The following is a 16,118-nucleotide window of genomic DNA, read 5'->3' on the forward strand; positions in this document are numbered from 1 at the left end:
GATAGCTATTGTTGTATATGCAATTCTGCTAAACTCGGATATTTACACCAACTTCCTTTGAAATCTAGGCACATGCTCGAGCATATCTTCAAGCACAGTTTCGCTGCGTCTGTCCATCTGTCTGAGGATGGAAAGCTGTGCTGAACTTTAACTTCGTGCCCAAAGCTGACTGTACACACTCCCAGAAGTGTGATGTGAGCCTACTGTCTCTGTCTAATATAATGGTTTGTGGGACTCCATGTGTAATATATGCGAATTTATTTTTAGGGTTATCGTGGACTAACCTTAGGGAAATTTTTAGAAATTTTTAGAAATTTTTCTGGAGTTAAACCGAGTCCCTATAACTCGCTTTAAGGGATATATCGATAGGGTTAGATGGAGACAGGTTTGGAATACCCAGATTAAGTGGGAATCGATTAAGGTTAAACTTAGGTTTTAATTAAGCTAACCTAAGGCTGGGTTTAATTGCGCTATAAAACGCCGAAGCCCTTTCTTTTTCCCCGACTCTCTTCTCTATTCCTCCCCTGCGCCTCACGATCTCAGACGCCACGCGACCGAGACCGGCGATCGCTTCTTCCCTCGGTGTCGCCGGCGAGGAGCGGATCTTGGAGCATCGAAGGGAAGAAAGGTTAGTAGAACCGAAACCCTCCTTCTCCCCGATCCCTTTCCTCTTCCCTGATCTCGGCGAACAGCAGGTTTAGGCCCCCGAATCCGTTGATCTTGCTTGCAGTTGGGGGAGAATCGAGCGTGCCGGGGTTGGATCAGGCCAGCATCGCTTGCGTGGAAGAGGTAACAACCATTATCCCTTCCCGATCTCTTCTTTGTGCATCGGCAAGCACGGATCGAGCCCTAAGCTGTGATTCCGGGAGGTAGGCAGTCGGTTTGGGTCCTAGAATCGTTTCTATGATCTTCTTCTGTTTTTGATTCGGATAGGTTTTGGCTGTGAATCAAGGCTTCCGATCTCTTCTCTGTTCGTTAGCAAGAAACAGGACCGAGCCCTAATCGAAGGATTGGAGGTAAGGGGGTTGTTCCCTGCTTTGAATTTGGGTTCCGATTCTTCCTATGGTATTGATTCGGGTGGTTTCGTTTCTGTGGACAGAGGTGATATGGTGATGCCGGCCACCACAGCTCGGTTGGACTGATCTCTTCATCAGATCTGTGATTACCTCTGACGATTGAAGGGTGAAGAGGTAAGGAGAGTAATTCTTAGTATTATAGTTGTAGGGATTAAATCTTCTGGTTCTTGCTGTTCTTTCTTTTGATCCGATCAGTGAAGGTGCATTGTATAGTTACTGCGTGTAGGAACTTGATACACTATTAGTTCTTGTTCCACTCTCTTGATCTAGCCTTAGTTTGCAGTAGCCCAGTGTACTCCGTGACCTATATTATTGATGGAATCAATGGGGTGGTCAACTGTTCTGTCCGATTGTGTGAGATTTGGAGTGTGATGTGTGGGCTGGGATCTCTGTGGACTGTGCTGATCCAGACTAGCTATCAGTATGATCGGATTGCTAGGATGAATAATTGGAAGTTGTGAATATAGACTAACCTGAATCTGATATGGATTCCATGATGATTAGGTTTGCTTCTTGTTGGGTGATTAGGGGAAAATTAAGGTTCTAAAGGGGAGTTTAGATTTGGGATGAGTGGAGCTAGATTGAGATTTAATTTAGCCTTACCAGAGAAAGGAATGGTTATTACCGTAGCTGTCACTTTTGAGTTGGTTATTTATTTATAGGTAATTCACCTATTTGTAGAGTACACGTATTTAATTACATATTACATGTATTGAATATGTGATACAGGACCTTGATCTGGACGAGTTGCGTGACGTGGTGGTTCTGTTGATTGCGGGATATATCGAGGCGTGTATTTCTTCCTAAATTTCTATTTAGTTCTTTGAACTTTAAAGCATGGTTATATTTGGATATTTAGGTTGCATTCCTTAAATCTTATTATTTGTTGCTTTCCTGCTTGTCTCTTTTGCTTGACCTTTGATATGATCCGGGTTGCTTCGTTACAGTCTCTATTCTTGTTGTTTGTGACTCTATTGTTTATACACATGTAGAGTGTTGTAGGGAGGACTGTATTGGCTATTTGTGGGCTATACCTGTCTAGGTTGTGACTGGTATGGGTTATAGGTCCTACAGGTTTACCATTCCATTTGCATAGTGGTATGTGTAGTTACGTCTGTTGTGGTTATTGGAGGCGTTTATGAGGGGGAAGGTTGTTGCATGGATGATGATTATATATATGTATATCATGCTCATCATTCATTGCATCTGATGACCGTTGTCTCCCATGTGGTTGAGAAGGTCATCAGTTGGTTTGGTTTAGCGCGCACCTTCGACCACTCATGGGTAGTGGTAGCTGGAGCAGTCGCCGCTTGTCCTGTTGTGCCACCCGGTCACGAGGTTTAGTGAGATCCGGCGTTGTGAGCAGTCAGGGACCCTGATGCTATGTAGATCGGCTATACAGGGGTCGTGGTGTCTAGAGAGGTGGCGGGGTGACCATGGAGCATGCATGCACTTTTGCATATGATGCACGTGCATCGGTGGGGATATTTTGCATACATGCTTACTAGATATTAGTTGCATGTGATTGTGTCTTGTTGCATTTGTCTGAGCTATGTATGCTGCATATGGATGCCATGCTGCATACATGTCATTTACTTTACATATATTTGCAGACGTATATATATTGCACAGGTGTCCGGAGTATGTTATTGACTCGGTGGGTTTACGGATCATGGTATCAGGGGGTTGGTTCTTTTCGGGTATGTACATTTACGTTATGTGCTTTTATCATGTCTGGTATGTTCATGCACAGTCATTTTATCAGGTATAGATAGATGAGTTGTGTTATGTTAGCATATTCTTATTCTTTGCTTATAGAGACTGTATCCTTTGACTCCTATATCTTTATGTAGACCATGCTTTATCCTGTCTATACCTGCTGAGTTCCCTGTACTCACTACCCCGTTTATATGCTGATGGTTTCAGGTAGTAGGTAGATGATATGATGATGCTTGGAGTGTGCTGCCGGCCGGTTCCCCCTTTCCACGTCACATCCGGAGCCCCTTTTTGGTTTTGTTTTCTCTTTCCCCACCCTTCGATTTTGTTGGATTTAGAGTTGTGAAAACGACTATGTTTGATTCGTGTATCGTGGACTTGTACCTGTGGTATTTTGTGGACTTTCGCATTTGTGGGTTCTTTATTCGTTTTTCCGCTGTGTTTTTGATATATATCTGTGTGGGCTAGATATTTAACTGCGTGGTTGTGTTTCTTTTGTGCATAAATATTCCAGCCGCCTGTGGCTGACATATTTTGTTTGTACGGATGTTTCCGATTGTCACCGGTACAGGGGAGATGCTGCCGAAATTTTTCGGGAGGTATTTCCTCGGGGGGCGTGACAATTTAGTGGTATCAGAGCGGGTTTACGAGGCCTATCTCTTTTCGGGTTTTGGATTTTCGGAGGTTTTCGTTATTTCGTGTTTTAGTTCTGAGGTTACGATGTCTATTTCTCGGGTCTTGGATTTCCGAGGGTTGCGAGATATACAAGTTTTACGAGGACTCCGAAGTTACGAGGGTTTTCACTCGGGATCCGTTTTTTCTTTTCTTTTTTTTCTCTTCTTCCGATGTGACTGTCCGGATGTTGGGACTAGGCAGCGGCAGGATATCTCCAAGCTATAGGATGTAAGTTAAATCACTTCGTGGTCCGGGGCGACCCCGGAAACAGCCTATCGAGTCAGTAGAGGTTGAGCCAGAGGAGCACGAGGCGGATTCTGTTGGGGATCCTGCAGGCATTGAGGTTGACAGTAGCCGACAGACTCCTCAGACTTCTATGAGAAATCCGGGTGTTCAGACTCAGGCGGTTTCTCCGAGATTTCCCCCAGTTATCCCTACTCCGGTTGCTACTCCTTGGGTAAGGGATAGAGCCCGCATCCCATTATTGGCTCGGTCGGTGAAGGACCGATTTACTCTATTTCATGGGGTTCCCGACCCGACGGTTGCTCGGTCTTGGTTAGGAAATGTGGAGGATACTTTTGAGTATTTGTCGTGTACCGAAGAAGAAAAAGCTGAATTAGCTGCGTATCACCTTCGAGATCAGGCTGTTACATGGTGGAAGATGCAGAAGACACTGTTTGGAGACCAGAGCATCACATGGACTTTATTCCGAGAGGCATTCGAGAGACAGTATTTCCCAGCTCCTTATCGGATGGCACGTCGACAGGAATTCTTACATCTGAAGCAGGGTGATCGGTCCGTGATGGAGTATGATGCGGAGTTTAACCGGTTGGCTGAGTATTGCCCTCATTTAGTTGCCCAGGAGAGCGATCGGTTAGATCAGTTCACTCAGGGTCTTGCAGTATATATCCGTATCAGGATGTCTGGCTTCACTCCTAGTACGTACCGGGAGGCGTTGGATAGAGCTCTGATGATTGAGATGACACAACAGCAAATTTCCCTAGAAAAAGGAAAGGATAAGCAAAATGCTCAGGGTACGACTCCGACTCAGAAACAACAGAACCAAGGTCAGAAGAAACGGAAGAAGTGGCAGGGATCCCGGGCTACTTCAGGGGAGTCCCATCGATCATCGAAGACAGGACGATCGTCTGTTGGTTCTTCTAGACCTCCTCAGAAGGATTTCTCTGGGGAACTCAGGTGTTTTAGATGTGGTGCTGAGGGTCACGCTAAACCTAACTGCCCATTGAGCCAAGATATATGCTACTACTGCAAGCTTCCGGGGCATGTGAGCCGCGATTGTACTCTGAAGGCTCAGTTACAGGCTGCTAAGGTTACTCCTCAAGAAAGTCATAATACTCAGACTCGACGGCCGAAGGGACCGCAGAAGACGCAGAGCACTCCACATCAGCAGAGTATACCACCTTCTCGGGCCCAGGTATACCATATTCAGAGTCAGCAGTACCCAGCGGTACCTCAGCTGTCCCGTCACATCAGATGCATCCGACACCTCAGTATTTTTCGACGCCACCTAGCTCTTGTCCGGTGATCCAGTCTCAGCAGTTAGCTACTACTCCATCAGCACAGTTTCAGACTGGCACTGAGATGCCGCCGGCAGGCACGGAGGCAGGACGGGTTTATGCTATTACTCGAGAGGAGGCACAGCGGGCCGAGGGATCGGTCTTTCGGGGTATGATTACTGTTTATACTTTTCCTGCAGAATTATTGATAGATACTGGTAGTTCTCATTCCTTCATTTCTCGGATATTCCTGAGTAAGATTTATAGATTACCGGTCCATCGGACTCATACATTAGTGGTATCTCTACCCTCGGGAGAGATATTAAATATCAGTCAGGAGATTAGAGATTGTCCATTGGGTTTCGAGGGTCAGACCCTTACAGTGGACTTGCAGGTTCTGGATATGATAGACGTTGACATCATTTTGGGCATGGATTGGTTGGCCAGATATTATGCTACCGTGGATTGCAGCGCGAGAGTGGTTACGTTTAGACCTCCGGGTCTACCGTCCTGGGTTTTCATGGGTACTAAGGATGAGGGGATTTCTATCATCTCAGCTATGCAAGCTCAGAGATTATTGTCTCAAGGATGCCAGGGGTATTTGTTATCTATGATTAAGACTGATCAGGATTATACCCCACCGCTTTCTGACATTCCTATAGTTCGGGAGTACCCCGATGTATTTCCAGAGGAATTACCTGGCTTGCCCCCAAAAAGGCAAGTGGAGTTTACGGTTGAGTTGATTCCGGGGACAGCACCGGTATCAAAGGCTCCATATCGCATGGCACCTAAAGAATTGGAGGAGTTAAAAGTACAATTACAGGAGCTACTGGATAGAGGGTTTATCCGTCCTAGCGTGTCTCCGTGGGGAGCTCCAGTACTCTTTGTGAAGAAAAGGACGGATCGATGAGATTGTGCATCGACTATCGGCAGCTGAATGCAAAGTGACTATTAAGAATAAATATCCGCTGCCACGTATAGAGGATCTGTTTGATCAGCTCAAGAATACTTGTGTGTATTCTAAGATTGATCTGCGCTCTGGCTATCATCAGCTCAGTATGGACACTATGAGTTCTTGGTAATGCCATTTGGGCTTACCAATGCTCCAGCAGTTTTCATGGATCTGATGAATAGGGTATTTCTGGAGTTCCTGGATCAGTTCGTGATTGTGTTCATCGATGACATATTGATATATTCTCGATCCGAAGAAGAACATGGGCGACACCTTCGTATAGTATTGGAGACGCTCCAGCGAGAACGTCTCTATGCAAAATTCAGCAAATGTGCATTCTGGTTATCTTCTGTGGGTTTTTTGGGACATATTGTTTCTAGCAGTGGTATATCCGTGGACCCACAAAAGATAGAGGCTGTTACCAGTTGGGAGCAGCCAAAGTCTGTACAGGAGATTCGTAGCTTTCTTGGTCTGGCAGGGTATTATCGCAGATTTGTTGAGGGCTTCTCTAGCATAGCTCTGCCGTTGACTCAGTTGACCAGGAAAGGGGTGAAGTTTTGCTGGACAGAGTCTTGTGAGACGAGTTTTCAGGAACTGAAGCGAAGACTCATTTCTGCACCTATATTAGTGCTTCCTTCCGGAGATGATGGCTTCGTACTTTATACAGATGCATCATTTCAGGGGTTAGGCGCAGTACTCATGCAGCACGGACGGGTAGTTTCTTATGCCTCACGTCAGTTGAAGGAGCATGAGAAGAATTATCCGGTGCATGACCTGGAGTTGGCAGCCATTATAAATGCGCTAAAAATCTGGAGACATCATCTATACGGGATTACCTTCGAGATATTCACAGACCATAAGAGTCTTAAGGATCTATTTACTCAGAGAGAATTGAACTTAAGACAGAGAAGATGGATGGAATTCTTGAAGGACTATGACTGTACGATCAACTACCACCCAGGGAAAGCGAACGTAGTAGCCGATGCGTTGAGTAGGAAATCCCGAGGAGTTCTTGCCTGCCACCGTGTGATGGTTACAGAACTGGTACAGAAATTTTCTGAGTTGGGATTAGTAGAGCAGGGTCAGGCTGAGCGGGGTATTCTGTTATCTATGGTTGCCCAGTCACCCATTGTAGAGAGGATTAAAGAGGCTCAGGCTACTGATCAGCATCTGCAGTTTCTGTGTAGCAGAATTACCTCAGGACAGCAGACAGGGTTTTCTTGTGATGGAAAGGGGATTCTATACTTCCGGGGGAGATTGTGTGTTCCTGAGCTACCTTCTTTGAGGGAGGACCTACTTCAGGAAGCACACCGCTCCAGCTTTGCGATTCATCCCGGTGGTACACGTATGTATAGGGATCTGAGACGTTTGGTGGGCTGGCATGAAGAAGGACATCGCGATTTCGTTGCACGATGCCTTGTATGTCAGCAGGTGAAGGCTGAACACCAGAGACCCGCTGGCTTGCTCCAGAAGATACAGATACCGGAGTGGAAATGGGAGCATATCACGATGGATTTCGTCGTGGGTCTACCCAGAACCCGACGAACACATGATACGATTTGGGTGATCGTGGATCGATTAACCAAATCTGCTCATTTCCTTCCGATCCGTAGGACGGACTCATTAGATCGATTGGCAGAGTTGTATTGCAGAGAGATTATCAGGCTTCACGGTGTACCCCTCAGTATTTACTTCGCGATTCTGGCAGAGTTTACAGCAGGCTATGGGTACAGAGTTACGATTCAGTACCGCTTTCCACCCCCAGACAGACGGTCAGTCAGAGCGTACTATACAGACGCTAGAGGACCTACTGAGATAATGTGTCATGGACTTCGGGGGTAGTTGGGAGGATCATTTACATTTAGTAGAATTTGCCTACAACAACAGTTATCATTCAGCGATACAGATGGCACCTTATGAGGCGTTGTATGGCAGAGCATGTAGATCTCCTACCTTATGGACAGAAGTTGGGGAAACACAGATTTTGGGGCCACAGAGTCTTCAGCGTGAGGCGGAGATGGTTCGTACGATCAGGCGCAGACTGTCCGAGGCTCAGGATCGACAGAAGAGTTATGCAGACCGGAGACGGAGACCTTTAGAGTTTTCTGTTGGTGATCATGTATTTCTACGGGTATCCCCTACGAAGGGAGTAAAAAGGTTTGGGTTGAAGGGTAAGTTGGCACCTCGCTACATTGGACCCTTCCAGATTCTCGAGAGGATAGGTGAGGTGGCGTATCGACTGGCGCTGCCACCATCACTTACTGGGGTGCATGATGTGTTCCATGTATCTATGTTGAGGAGATATGTACCGCACCCTTCGCATGTTCTCACTGGTGTATCAGTTGCACTTCAGCCGGATATATCTTATGAGGAGATTCCTGTTCGGATTTTAGACCGCAAAGAGCGCCGGTTGCGGAACAAGACAACTCGACTGGTCAAGGTTGGATGGCGGCATCACTCAGACGAAGAAGCCACCTGGGAGTTGGAAGATAAGATGCGATCTAGTTACCCACACCTCTTTGCTGAAGGTGAGTAAAGTTTATTACAGTGACTAGAATAGGTTTATCTACTACTTCTTGCTTTTAGTTGGTAGTGGTAAATTTGGGGGCCAAATTTTTATTAGTGGGGGAGAATGTAATATATGCGAATTTATTTTTAGGGTTATCGTGGACTAACCTTAGGGAAATTTTTAGAAATTTTTAGAAATTTTTCTGGAGTTAAACCGAGTCCCTATAACTCGCTTTAAGGGATATATCGATAGGGTTAGATGGAGACAGGTTTGGAATACCCAGATTAAGTGGGAATCGATTAAGGTTAAACTTAGGTTTTAATTAAGCTAACCTAAGGCTGGGTTTAATTGCGCTATAAAACGCCGAAGCCCTTTCTTTTTCCCCGACTCTCTTCTCTATTCCTCCCCTGCGCCTCGCGATCTCAGACGCCACGCGACCGAGACCGGCGATCGCTTCTTCCCTCGGTGTCGCCGGCGAGGAGCGGATCTTGGAGCATCGAAGGGAAGAAAGGTTAGTAGAACCGAAACCCTCCTTCTCCCCGATCCCTTTCCTCTTCCCTGATCTCGGCGAACAGCAGGTTTAGGCCCCCGAATCCGTTGATCTTGCTTGCAGTTGGGGGAGAATCGAGCGTGCCGGGGTTGGATCAGGCCAGCATCGCTTGCGTGGAAGAGGTAACAACCATTATCCCTTCCCGATCTCTTCTTTGTGCATCGGCAAGCACGGATCGAGCCCTAAGCTGTGATTCCGGGAGGTAGGCAGTCGGTTTGGGTCCTAGAATCGTTTCTATGATCTTCTTCTGTTTTTGATTCGGATAGGTTTTGGCTGTGAATCAAGGCTTCCGATCTCTTCTCTGTTCGTTAGCAAGAAACAGGACCGAGCCCTAATCGAAGGATTGGAGGTAAGGGGGTTGTTCCCTGCTTTGAATTTGGGTTCCGATTCTTCCTATGGTATTGATTCGGGTGGTTTCGTTTCTGTGGACAGAGGTGATATGGTGATGCCGGCCACCACAGCTCGGTTGGACTGATCTCTTCATCAGATCTGTGATTACCTCTGACGATTGAAGGGTGAAGAGGTAAGGAGAGTAATTCTTAGTATTATAGTTGTAGGGATTAAATCTTCTGGTTCTTGCTGTTCTTTCTTTTGATCCGATCAGTGAAGGTGCATTGTATAGTTACTGCGTGTAGGAACTTGATACACTATTAGTTCTTGTTCCACTCTCTTGATCTAGCCTTAGTTTGCAGTAGCCCAGTGTACTCCGTGACCTATATTATTGATGGAATCAATGGGGTGGTCAACTGTTCTGTCCGATTGTGTGAGATTTGGAGTGTGATGTGTGGGCTGGGATCTCTGTGGACTGTGCTGATCCAGACTAGCTATCAGTATGATCGGATTGCTAGGATGAATAATTGGAAGTTGTGAATATAGACTAACCTGAATCTGATATGGATTCCATGATGATTAGGTTTGCTTCTTGTTGGGTGATTAGGGGAAAATTAAGGTTCTAAAGGGGAGTTTAGATTTGGGATGAGTGGAGCTAGATTGAGATTTAATTTAGCCTTACCAGAGAAAGGAATGGTTATTACCGTAGCTGTCACTTTTGAGTTGGTTATTTATTTATAGGTAATTCACCTATTTGTAGAGTACACGTATTTAATTACATATTACATGTATTGAATATGTGATACAGGACCTTGATCTGGACGAGTTGCGTGACGTGGTGGTTCTGTTGATTGCGGGATATATCGAGGCGGGTATTTCTTCCTAAATTTCTATTTAGTTCTTTGAACTTTAAAGCATGGTTATAGGTTTTTGGATATTTAGGTTGCATTCCTTAAATCTTATTATTTGTTGCTTTCCTGCTTGTCTCTTTTGCTTGACCTTTGATATGATCTGGGTTGCTTCGTTACAGTCTCTATTCTTGTTGTTTGTGACTCTATTGTTTATACACATGTAGAGTGTTGTAGGGAGGACTGTATTGGCTATTTGTGGGCTATACCTGTCTAGGTTGTGACTGGTATGGGTTATAGGTCCTACAGGTTTACCATTCCATTTGCATAGTGGTATGTGTAGTTACGTCTGTTGTGGTTATTGGAGGCGTTTATGAGGGGGAAGGTTGTTGCATGGATGATGATTATATATATGTATATCATGCTCATCATTCATTGCATCTGATGACCGTTGTCTCCCATGTGGTTGAGAAGGTCATCAGTTGGTTTGGTTTAGCGCGCACCTTCGACCACTCATGGGTAGTGGTAGCTGGAGCAGTCGCCGCTTGTCCTGTTGTGCCACCCGGTCACGAGGTTTAGTGAGATCCGGCGTTGTGAGCAGTCAGGGACCCTGATGCTATGTAGTTAGATAGCTACTAGCGGACTGTCCGCCTCGACCAAGCCTCTCGGCCATACAGGGGTCGTGGTGTCTAGAGAGGTGGCGGGGGTGACCATGGAGCATGCATGCACTTTTGCATATGATGCACGGTGCATCGGTGGGGATATTTTTGCATACATGCTTACTAGATATTAGTTGCATGTGACTGTGTACTGTTGCATTTGTCTGAGCTATGTATGCTGCATATGGATGCCATGCTGCATACATGTCATTTACTTTACATATATTTGCAGTCGTATATATATTGCACAGGTGTCCGGAGTATGTTATTGACTCGGTGGGTTTACGGATCATGGTATCAGGGGGTTGGTTCTTTTCGGGTATGTACATTTACGTTATGTGCTTTTATCATGTCTGGTATGTTCATGCACAGTCATTTTATCAGGTATAGATAGATGAGTTGTGTTATGTTAGCATATTCTTATTCTTTGCTTATAGAGACTGTATCCTTTGACTCCTATATCTTTATGTAGACCATGCTTTATCCTGTCTATACCTGCTGAGTTCCCTGTACTCACTACCCCGTTTATATGCTGATGGTTTCAGGTAGTAGGTAGATGATATGATGATGCTTGGAGTGTGCTGCCGGCCGGTTCCCCCTTTCCACGTCACATCCGGAGCCCCTTTTTGGTTTTGTTTTCTCTTTCCCCACCCTTCGATTTTGTTGGATTTAGAGTTGTGAAAATGACTATGTTTGATTCGTGTATCGTGGACTTGTACCTGTGGTATTTTGTGGACTTTCGCATTTGTGGGTTCTTTATTCGTTTTTCCGCTGTGTTTTTGATATATATCTGTGTGGGCTAGATATTTAACTGCGTGGTTGTGTTTCTTTTGTGCATAAATATTCCAGCCGCCTGTGGCTGACATATTTTGTTTGTACGGATGTTTCCGATTGTCACCGGTACAGGGGAGATGCTGCCGAAATTTTTCGGGAGGTATTTCCTCGGGGGGCGTGACACCATGTAGTCTAACGATCTCCTTAAGATACAACTGTGCTAGCTGTTCCATGGAGTAGGATATCCTGATAGCTAAGAAGTGGGCTGATTTAGTCAACCTGTCGACTATTACCCAGATGGTATCAAAACCATTCGTGGTTCTGGGTAGTCCCACTATGAAATCCATGGAAATGTCTTCCCACTTCCATTCGGGTATCTGAATGGGCTGCCAGACTCCTCCTGGTCTCTGATGTTCTGCCTTAACCCTCTAACAGGTTAGGCAGATGCTGACATATCGAGTGATGTCTCTCTTCATCCCAGGCCACCAAAAGCGCTTCTTCAAGTCCTGGTACATTTTGGTGGAGCCTGGATGCATCGCATAGGGAGTCTTGTGAGCTTCATCTAAAATCTTCCTGCGTAGTTCCTCCTAATCTGGAACACATAATCTGTCACCAAAGTACAACATCCCGCTAGCGAACACTCTGAATTCTCCACTTTCTGTTCCTGCTAATCCTTGCTTGATTTTCTGAATTTCAGGATCCTGTTCCTGAGCTGTCTGGATGTCACCAAGAAAGATAGACTCTAATGTCATAGTAGAGAGCTGTCCGACTATAAGTTCAAGACCGAAGTCTGTGATCTCCTTCTGTAGGGGCGGTGACATGGCTGCTAGAAATAATAGGGCATCACTGGACTTTCTGCTAAGTGCATCTGCTACCCTATTTGCCTTTCCTGGGTGGTAGAGGATGTCTATGTCGTAGTCTTTAACCAGTTCTAGCCATCTGCGCTGTCGCATATTCAGATCCTTCTGAGTGAAGAAGTACTTCAGACTCTGATGATCTGTATACACTCTGCACTGAGCTCCATACAAGTAATGTCTCCAAATTTTGAGAGCGAACACCACTGCTGCAAGCTCAAGGTCATGAGTAGGATAGTTCTTCTCATAATCCTTGAGTTGTCTGGAGGTGTAGGCGATTACTGTAAGACCGTTGAATTCGATAGAGGGGGGGTGAATATCGATTCGAAAATCTTGAGTTAAAACGCAGCGGAAAAGTAAAGAGGTAAAGAAATGAACACTGTTGATTTTTACTTCGTTCGGAGCCTGTGACGACTCCTACTCGAAGGCCCGTACTCCTTGAGTACTTTCGTTGGGCAATTCACTAGCAATTCGGATAATTACAATTTACGTACAAATATTGCTAATGAAAAGAAAGAAAACAAAGCTAACCGACAAACAATGAATTAAAAAGAGAGCCGGAGTGAGTCGTCGAGCTTTGTGAACGCCGTTGAGCGCAGAGGAGTGATTGGACTCGAGTTCAGAGGATGATGTAAAGCTCCGGGCTTTTTTATATCTGCCCGGCGCCGGATCCTTCCGGCGCCGGAATGTGACGTAACACTCCCAACCAAAGCATGCTCCAAGTGTCAACGCCGTCCTGATAAAACTTGCCTCCCGGGTCCGGGCGCTCGGACCCCTCTTCTCCAGAAGTCCTTCTCCTGCAAGAAAAGGTTAGTCCGAGGCAAATGTACCCTGCAACAAAGATTGTTAGCACAGTTTTATAGATAAGCAAAGTATGACTTAGATTCCGTCTTTCCGAGACCGGAATCTAGTCACGATCTCGACTTAGACATCCGAAATGGATCTAAGCCGGATCGACGCCTAATGTCCCTTCCCGAACGCTGCATCACAGATACCCTCGGACTTACCTCACTTACCGCCAGACGTCCGGCGCCGTCCGACCTGGACTTCTCGCCAAGCGTCCCCCGCTTGACTTCTCACCATCCGGTCGACCTAGCCGACTTCTTAAGCGTCCGGCGACGCTGACTTCTCGCCACCATGACCTAGCTGGACTTTTCCTGCACACTTGATCAAAGTGTCAGACAACAACACAACTAACTTAACCTATTTGTCATTCATCAAAACCTGGGTTAGACCGTTAGTGGTACCCGCACCAACAATCTCCCCCTTTTTGATGGAATGACAACCTGGTTAAGTTAGTGAAAGCATATGTACGAAACAACATGCATTTGTGTGGTTTTAAAGTTAGTTTGTGTTTTCAAATTGGTTTAGCTAACTTAACCACCTAACCCTCCTCCCCCTTTGGCATTCATCAAAAAAAAAAAAAAAAAACAAGGGAAACACTCATAGTGTAGAGTTATTGAAAACAATAACACCTAATCTTGAAAACTAACTGAGTTTGGTTCAGGATTCAAGGACAAAAGTACAATTTTTAAATCCAAGAAAAGATCAAGTTGTCTGGGGAGAGTATAAAGATTTGAAAACTTTTAAGTTCAAACATAAGTGTATAAGGTCTAAATTTCAAGATTAAATTTTCAAAACAAGTTTCAACTTTGAAACGCTTTTCAAACATAAGTTTTCAAAAACCAAAATTTCAAAACTAAGTTTGAAAAATCTATTTTTAAAAACTAATTTGTCATCACTAAGTTTGTAAAAGATTCAAATTTCAAAATCAAGGAAAATGTTTTTGAGAAGCTTAGTTTGTAAAATAATTTTTGTAAAATTTAACCTTCAAATCAAATTTGTCAAAACTAAGTTAAATCAAATTTTAAGAACTAGATTCAGGAACATTTTCAAAGTAAAGTTAAATTAAATTTAAATCTTTACTTTTTTGGAATGTTTTGATAAAATTTGTTTTCCAAAATCAAATTTTCAAAGTTTAAACGTACTAGATTCAAAACCATGGTTTAAAATACTTGAAAAGTTCAGTTTTCAAAGACTAGGTAAAAAGGATAAAAAGTTTGTGAAAAAAAATTTCACAATTTTAAACAAGTTGTTTTTAAATTTTGATTTTCAAAATTAAGTTTAAAATTCAATTTGAAAAACTAAAGTAGTTTTATTTCTCCCCCTGAATTTGATACTTAACTCTTACCAGCTGTCTAACCAATTAGGTACTAACTAACTATCAGAAGATAGTAGCTTTCACTTGGTTAGTCAGATTAAGTTAATTATGATCAGTCAGTGTTTGACTTGACTGATGAACTTTAATCTGATTAATATCTGAATTGTATTTAACGTCCAGACTTATGCTGATGCACTGAAATAAGCATCTTAAGTCCAGACAGTTGGCCTATGCATCTCACCCCTTTCTATGTTTATCAAACACAAGCAAGGTAAACCTAAGATGTTGGTGAGATGCTCAAGAACTAAACCTATGGGTACATGCTTTCTAAGGATTCAAAACTAGTCTAAGGCCAAAACTGTTTTTGAAAGTCTAAAAATGGAAAGTTTGAAAACAATCACGTTTAGCCTATAAGTTGATAAAATCATTTTTGAAAGTATTTTTGAAAGATCCTAGTCTATTAAGATAGAACATATTCAATGTAAGTTTGAAATGCCACTAGATAAATCCAAAATATTTTACAAATATTGTAGCTACAGAAGTAGGTCATCACTAAAGCTACTGAGATGATGAAGGGGGTGGTCCAGATCCCAAGGATCGAAGAAGTGCCATCAGCTCAGTGTGGCGGGTGTCCCCGGCAGCTCGTAACTAGGCAACCTCTCGCCGTATGTCCCGATGAAAATCGCTCTCTCTAGTCCGGTCATACGGTCGGCTAGGGTGCGGGGAGCGTGTCGTGGTGCTCGAGCTGGGGGTGGTGGTGGAGCCGGTGCGGCTTCCTCCGGAAATAGTGCGAGCATGAACTTGTCCACCTGTGCGTCTGGATCGGGCTGGTGCTGTGCCCCCCTCCGCCAAGACATAGTCCCGTCATCTCTATCTATATGGACACCAACTAAGGAGAAGTTTCGAGCTGTGATAACATCGAACTCGGTCATGTTGGCAATGGCTCCTCTAGTGACATCAATGTGCAATGAGGACATATAGGCTGTCAGAATGTGACCATATGGCATATGGACTCGTCTATCAGTCACGAATCCGGCCGAGTAGATAATGGTGGAAAAAATGTGCAGGCTGATGTCAATTTCTAACCTATGGATCAGGGCATAAAGTAAGAACGAATGAAATGGGCTCATCACAGCGATGTCTCGGGTAGTCAGTGGTAAAATACAAAGGACCACAACCCTATAGAGAGCGTAATCCTGGACCCGTAGCTCTACTGACCTAAACTGTGTCACAGTGGGATCTCTCTCTCCTCCAAAGAAATACGAATAAATCGTATCGAGAGTAATATGGTAGATCCCTCGGAGGGTAGCACAAAAAGGGACAAGTAGACGGACGCAGCTCTAAGAACTCTCGGATAGCGCTAGGGGAAAATGTGATATCAATGCCTGCCGCCCTAGTGGTATATGTGAGATCGTCTACTTTTACTAGGTTATTGCAAAATTCGGCACACAGACTTATGTTTATAGGACTAGTGCATTCGACGAGGTTCCTTAAGTT

General features: G+C 44.5%; 1 long non-coding RNA gene across 2 annotated transcripts; it reads left to right on the forward strand.

The window, feature by feature from the left end:
• Nucleotides 1-248: 248 nt before the first annotated feature.
• LOC122033661 lies at nt 249-1,870 on the forward strand. Of its 2 annotated transcripts, none has more exons than XR_006126608.1 (5): nt 249-628; nt 693-789; nt 934-1,016; nt 1,100-1,190; nt 1,806-1,862. It is a non-coding gene; the product is annotated as an uncharacterized LOC122033661 (long non-coding RNA). The 2 variants fall into 2 exon arrangements; XR_006126607.1 differs by having other exon boundaries at nt 251-628; nt 696-789; nt 1,806-1,870.
• The last annotated feature ends 14,248 nt before the right edge of the window (nt 1,871-16,118 follow it).

The sequence above is a fragment of the Zingiber officinale genome, chromosome 11B (genome assembly GCF_018446385.1).
Source record: "Zingiber officinale cultivar Zhangliang chromosome 11B, Zo_v1.1, whole genome shotgun sequence".
Classification (NCBI taxonomy): domain Eukaryota; kingdom Viridiplantae; phylum Streptophyta; class Magnoliopsida; order Zingiberales; family Zingiberaceae; genus Zingiber; species Zingiber officinale.